Source organism: Mytilus edulis, chromosome 10 (genome assembly GCF_963676685.1).
Source record: "Mytilus edulis chromosome 10, xbMytEdul2.2, whole genome shotgun sequence".
Taxonomy (NCBI): domain Eukaryota; kingdom Metazoa; phylum Mollusca; class Bivalvia; order Mytilida; family Mytilidae; genus Mytilus; species Mytilus edulis.
In genome coordinates, this window is record NC_092353.1 from 34,582,817 (window position 1) to 34,589,936 (window position 7,120).

The following is a 7,120-nucleotide window of genomic DNA, read 5'->3' on the forward strand; positions in this document are numbered from 1 at the left end:
GTTATTGTTTTTTTTTTATTGGTGGCACATAAATTTCTGTGTCTGAGCGCAATGACGGTATATCAAATCGAAAAGAGCAAAGAGTTCCACATTCAAAGACATAGCTGGTTTTTATCCAAAAGAGACAATATGTCAAATTGAATTCAAGTTACCCAATTAATTAAACGCACTATGTACTGTAGCTACACATCATACTTTCAAAAGTTAATGCTCGGCTTCCCAGTTGTGAACTCTCAATGACCTCAAAGGGTGACTGGGGAATAGAAATATGGTCACCTGGTCTTCTTCCAACCGGCAGTAAAACGCTTGGCAAAGTAGGCGTCTGTGTGGCTGTACATGTGCGGGATGTTTTAAGTTTGCAGCCACGTCCGGTTAGAATGGGGATGTTAAATCCAAAGCCTTGTGTAAAGAGAGTGCCACGCTCTTTGCACGTTAAAAAAACTCTTTGGTTGGTCAGTAGGTTGCCCTTTTCAACGCAAAATTTCTGTCCCTATCCAATATACCCTCATTTTTTATTGGCAATCCAAATGTCTCCGACCATCATCCCGGATGTTTCTCTATCATTACAAGACATACCTATTGTATTTATTGTTAACTTGTTCTCGTCCTGAACATGCATGAAATGTTTGCAACTGGACGTTAAGCAATCAACAATCAATCAATCAATTTCTATGTACCAACATTTCAGCAGCGCCTGCAAACGGAATATATATATCCCAAGTGATACGATATAACATGGGTTGTATTTTGAGCATGATCTCCTTTATATAATGTTGCTGCTCACAAGAAAGCTATTGCACCAAGAGTTCCAAATGGTTTGTAAATTTTACGGACACCATCGCGAGTTGGTAACCGTTATGGAATATTTGTTTCACAGATAATAGCAAATTTGTTCTTTATTACATCACTATCATCCCGTCTCGTTATTTCGAATGTGACATACCAAATTAGACTAGCTACAGGGTTTGTACTAAATTGAGCAATGCGACGGGTGTCACATGTGGAGTTGTAAGTCATTCTTTATGTACAAATGTAGCAATGAATATAATGAGTATAATCAAGATGAAATGTTTTTTCAGGAAATCCCGATGAAACAAAAAAAGAAGGCTTTCCATTAGGACAACTACTACAGCATTTAAAATAACAGATCCTCATCCAATATGTAAATTGATATTGTGCCATTAGAAATTGATGGACTGATACTTTTAAACTAAAATTTATTCATTTTCAACTAAATTGTTTTCGAATTAAGATACAAATAATGATGTTTGGTAGTGAATATAATGATTTATGTGTTCATTAGTTTTACATAACCTTTTGTAGTGGTCAGATAACAGTAGGCTGAAGCACCAAAACGGACGAGAACGCAAATACTATTCGATCCTTTTCAACCCTTAACAATAAGCTGTATAGTGTTATAAGTTTTGAAATATACATTGTTAGAAATTACCAAACAAATAACACCGTCCAAAAAAGAAATATCATGCAATAGGTCTCATCTGTCGTAAATTTGTTGAAGAGTTTCCAGTATGAAACTAGAGTGATTAAATATAGTTAAACGGACATTGTTTTTAAAGTGAGCTCCTTTGAGAGTCTTCCTAATACTAGTACGTAGTTCGAAAAAAACCTTCAAAATTGTAAAAGTGCACGAATATGAGTTCCCTGTATCTCATTAAAAAAAATAAAAAATGAAAAGATGTAGTTTGATTATTAATGACATGACTATCTATAAGAGAAAAAAATTACAAAGAAGTTTACAATTATGGGTCATCGTACTGCCTTCAACAATAAGGAAAACCCATACCACATAGTCCGCTACGAAAGGCCACAAAAGGAAATTTGTCGAACAGTTCATCAAGAAAACTAGCGGTCTGATTTAAGTAAAACTGATGAACGAAAAGTAAATTTGATATACTGCATCAAACAACAACCACTGAATTCATGGGTCCTGACTTAAGCTTGGGACAGGCCCATTCAGGCCCATATGGCGCGGTTAAACTATTTTGAAGGCACCAACCCTCCCCTAACGTGGGATAATGGTGTGAAAGTACAACAAAAGTTTACTTACTAACTTAATTCTCTTCATGTTCTTGAACACAAAAGGCATCAAGAAGGGACTAACATAAGTAGTAACTGTAAAAATCAGATCATCAGATTTATACAAATCAGAAATACATCCAACAACTTGAGAACACAGACCGGACATAGCAGGGTATTTATACATCACTTCAACCCAAAAGACTATTACTACAGATCGGAGAGTACTTGTAGTGACAGCATCAACAACGAATAAAAAAATCATGCATCAAAGCATAAAATATCCATCAGTGCATATTCAACAACCAATGGCTTTATATTGAAGAAGTCTCTAACAATCAGAAAGTATATTAAAAATCAATTTAAGTTTGGTTTTAATTTACTAAAAACAAAATCAATATCAGTACCAGCACCAGCAAAATATTTTCAAAGATTTAATTGCTTTTTTGAAATGGTAACCTCTTAGAATAAGTTTATTGAAATGATCGATAAGTTTACAATTTGTAAAGCAATGAGCCACAAATATAAGTTTCATGACGTCACAGGACACAGCTTTAAGGAAAGACTCAGATTTTACAATTACATCAATCAATCGTCACTTCTCAGTCATTACATTTGAAAATACATTCTGGGTCAGCTCCTACATGTATTTAACCGCTAGCCATGATGTTCTGATACATGGATCAACGACTTGCTACTTTCGATGACAGAAACCAATTAAACGCTGTACAGTCTGCATTGTTGTCTATGTAAATACCCGCGTCAGCACATACTCCAAAACCTATTATGGATGGCGAAGTGTCATGCTAACTCACGTCCGACAGTCTGTATCCTAGGTGTTAGATAATGGACCGCCATTTAACTGTCTACTTACAACTTTGGTCCTGATAATGCCTCCTGTCATCGTTGACATTATGCCCGAGTCGTTCGACCAGTACTTTATCATCGTCGGCAGTGGGCTGCCAAGCTGACCAACATGGTCTTGAGAGCAGCCGTTGTCTTTGTACGTAGTAAACAACAACAAAAAGGTCAACATACCAAAACGATCATACCAAAACAAAATGGCGGCCGTCCTTTTCCTGAATTTTAATCTATGTCAACAAATCATTTAACGCTCACCAAACGCCTTCGGGCACCTAGCCGACAGTGTGATGGCTGTATAGCCAGACATGGCCGTTAAACACTTCAATTATCATCTACCCTTACATATTATTTAAAATAAAAAGTATAAGTCGAATAAATATATTTTAAACTGGTTTATTTCGATCAATTTCTTGTAGTGAAATTATTGAGAGAAAGACACAAGAGATGAAGAAAGTCATAGTAATAATTTAAAGATTTATTTTTTTGCGGTAGTAAATTTAATTATAAGAATAATTCCGTCCTTCACAGTTCCGTCCTTGGTAACCAGATTTACATATGCAATCGTAATCATTTACTTTATTCCAACATACAGCTCCGTGTTTACAAGGATTCGGATGGCATTGGTCTATAGCTGAAACAGTGATATCAAATGTGTTATGAATTCTGCATCATGTAATATATTCCTAGGTTAAAAGAAACCTGAGTGGTTTAAATTATTCTTATTCTGTAGAGAAAACCTTCAACATATACAAAATAAACTTCATACGTTGATATACCCCTTATCAAAACGTAATTATGCTATGGCAAGTATGGGGTTTTATATATATTATATAATCATTGGTGTTTACATAGATGTTTAAGTCTCAAACGAAACTTGCGTATACTCTTTGAATGCAGCAAGGCATATTGACAATTTAGTAAAGACACTCGTTTTCTACGAAGACAGGAAGAATTGGTAACTGCATATCATTTAAAATAAACCTGAGTCTGCTGCGATGACAGTTTTCCTTTTTGTAAGTACAAATATAAGTGAAAAATCTCAATATCATGGATTACACTTTAAAAGATTGGATTTGAACTAGATGGAGAAAAGGATACAGACACAATTTTACAAATAAAAGTTGAGGAGTACTACGTCAAAATAAACAATTTGTGTTTAATTAAGGTACATGGCCAAAGAGAGATAACAGTAAACAATTATTTGAAATGTTAAAGCACGTTAATAACCAAAAATATTCAAATAAGACATATAGACTTCTGGCAATTAACTTTAAACTGAACGACCATATAAGTTTGAATGTCTAAATTGTGTGATGAAAATATAATTTCCAATTTGATATTCATATATGTAAAGTTAAGGTAATGTGGTATGATTGCCAATGTGAGAGATATCCACCAAAACAGTTTAAATGTTGTAAAAACAAGTTTTGATGACTATTTAAAAGAGTTTACCTTCATCACAGTTCTTTCCTTTGTAACCCTGTTTACATTTGCAAAAGTAACCGTATTCCGTACTTTCACACAAGGCGTCGTTCAGACATGGATTTAGAAGGCATGGGTTGATGTCTGAATTAGATAAAGAATCAAAACACATTACTCAAAACGCTGAAATATTATAGAAACATATTTTGGTTTACGTTGTTCCTCAACTTCGTCATTGATGAAGCCTTGCAACTGTTGTGATTCAAACGAAATTTATGATTCTCCTGGAATACTTCGTTATAGGTCTGATAACTTTTGTAACTTGTTTACAACCACTTGGTAACTATGTTTAAAGTACACGGGCAAACATATTTAGTCTCAGTAGTATCTATTATCATTACGGTGACAGACCACCTAAAGACATTGACAATGGGGAATGTAGGATTTCTGTTTATTCATTTAAAATTTGAATGAAATTGTTCAATATATATACAATTAATATAAAACAAAATTGCATACATGTAACGAATACATTTTTCGTTTAGGGTAGTTAAGAGAATGCAAACAAGAGATAAAGAAATCCATAATAACAATTTAAAGAATATTTATGTGTTCGTTGATAAATTTAATTATAAGAATAACCTATTTCACAGTTCCGTCCATTGTATCCAGATTTACATATGCAATCGTAATCATTTACTTTATTCCAACATACAGCTCCGTGTTTACAAGGATTTGGATTGCATTTGTCTATAGCTGAAATAAAACTAAAACAGTACTAGTGAAGTATTTATTATCTTTTATCAGAAAATATCTAAAACAGCGGAAAGATATCAAATCTGTAACAAATTCTAACTCATGTCATAAATTCCTAGCTAAAAGAAACCAGAGTGTTTAAAATGATTCTAATTTTCAAGAGGAAACCTTCAACATATACAAATTAAACTTTATGCTTATAGTTTTTAGTGTTGATATACCCCTCATTAAAGCGTGATAATGCCATGTGATATACTGCCTTAAGTCTGTATCTCCTTTGTTATGGGTAATCTTCTTTTTGGGTTTGTTTAATGTATATGATTTACTTTTTGCGTGTTTATATGAGATAATTTTAAGTTTCAAACGAAACTTGCGAATACTCTTGGGAAACAGCAGGCCATCTTGACAAATTAGTAAAGGAACTCTTTTTTTTACGAAGACAGGAAGAATAACTGTATATCGTTTAAAATTTAAGTGAAAACTCTCAAAATCATGGAATACACTTTAAAAATCGTATTTAAACTGGATGCAGACGGGAGACAAACACAATTTTACAAATAAAGCATGAGGCCTATTACGTACGTCAAAATAAACGATTTGTGTTTAAATAAAAAGGTAAATGACCAAAGAGAGATGACAATAAACATGTATTTGAAATGTTAAAGTACGTTAAAAACCAAAATATACTCAAATAAGACATATAGACTTCTGGGAATAATCAACTTTAAACTGAACGACTAAATAAGCCTAAATGATATGATGAAAATCGAATATCCATTCTGATATTCATAAATTTAAAGTTAAGATAATGTGGTATAATTGCCAATGTAAGAGATGTCCACCAAAACAGTTTAAATGATGTAGAAATGAGTTTTGATGACTATTTCAAAGAGTTTACCTTCATCACAGTTCTTTCCTTTGTATCCCTGTTTACATTTGCAATAGTAACCGTACTCCTTTCTGTCACACAACGCATCGTTTAGACATGGATTTGGAAGACATGGATTGAAATCTGAATTAGAAAAAGAAGCAAAACACATTATTCAAAACGCTGAAATTCTGATGAAGCATTCAAACTGTTGTGATTAAACGCAATTCATGATTTTCCTGGCGTACTTAGTTATAGGTCTGATAACTTTTGTTAATTGTTTGCAACCACTTGGTCATTATGTCTCAAGTACCTTGGCGAAACATATTTGGACTCGATAGTACCTAATATCATAGCGGTGACGGACCACCTAAAGACATAGATAATGGGGGATAATCGTTTTCTATTTATTTATTTTAAATTTGATTTAAATTGTACAAATATATATAATCAATATAGCATAAAGTTTCATAAATGTAACAAATACATTTTTGCTTACATCCACTTCAATTGAACTTCGGTAAATATTTGTCTCTTTGACAAGCACATCTCCTTTTTTTCAAACAAACAGACTTACCAATTCCCTCATTGTCCATATCTAGTTTTCTGTTACCCTAATGGTTATTCGAAATTAGATATTGTCGGGGTACTTTAGACATAATGTAGGTCGTTACCGCTTGTGTATAAGGTTTTGGTCCCTTGCTTGTTGACAAGAAATATTATTGATGTGCTTATTTTGGTTGTGAAATTTTTATAATCATTCGAAATATAATCGAGGATTGCTTATGAAAGATTTGTCACAATATTTTTACTTTTTATTTTCGATGGTGTTCAGCTTCGACCTTTATTTGGTTTTATAAATAGTTTGATTTTAACATCATGGATGAACCTTACATTATGTAGAACTTATCAAACAGGCCATTGGTTAATTTGGATTTACAGCTCGACAACGGTTTCGGTTCTCATACATCCTTTGCATTTAAACATTCGGATTTGAGAGTTCCTGATGAAGGTAAACCGAGGTAAGCGCTTCCGACGTATGCAATTTATAAAATGTTGATTAATATTCATATGATGGATGACCATATCTGAGTAATGAAGAATTAGTTGGTCTTTATCTTATTTCTGATATCTTTTTGGAAAAAAAACGCGACTAATTTATATACTTATATT

General features: G+C 33.1%; 1 long non-coding RNA gene across 1 annotated transcript; it reads right to left on the reverse strand.

Annotated features, from left to right (window-relative positions):
• Window positions 1–3,141: 3,141 nt before the first annotated feature.
• LOC139491004 (uncharacterized) lies at window positions 3,142–6,085 on the reverse strand. Its single transcript, XR_011656444.1, has 4 exons — window positions 5,978–6,085; window positions 4,966–5,079; window positions 4,354–4,467; window positions 3,142–3,532 (listed from the first exon to the last, which is right to left on the reverse strand). It is a non-coding gene; the product is annotated as an uncharacterized lncRNA (long non-coding RNA).
• Between the last annotated feature and the right edge of the window lie 1,035 nt (window positions 6,086–7,120).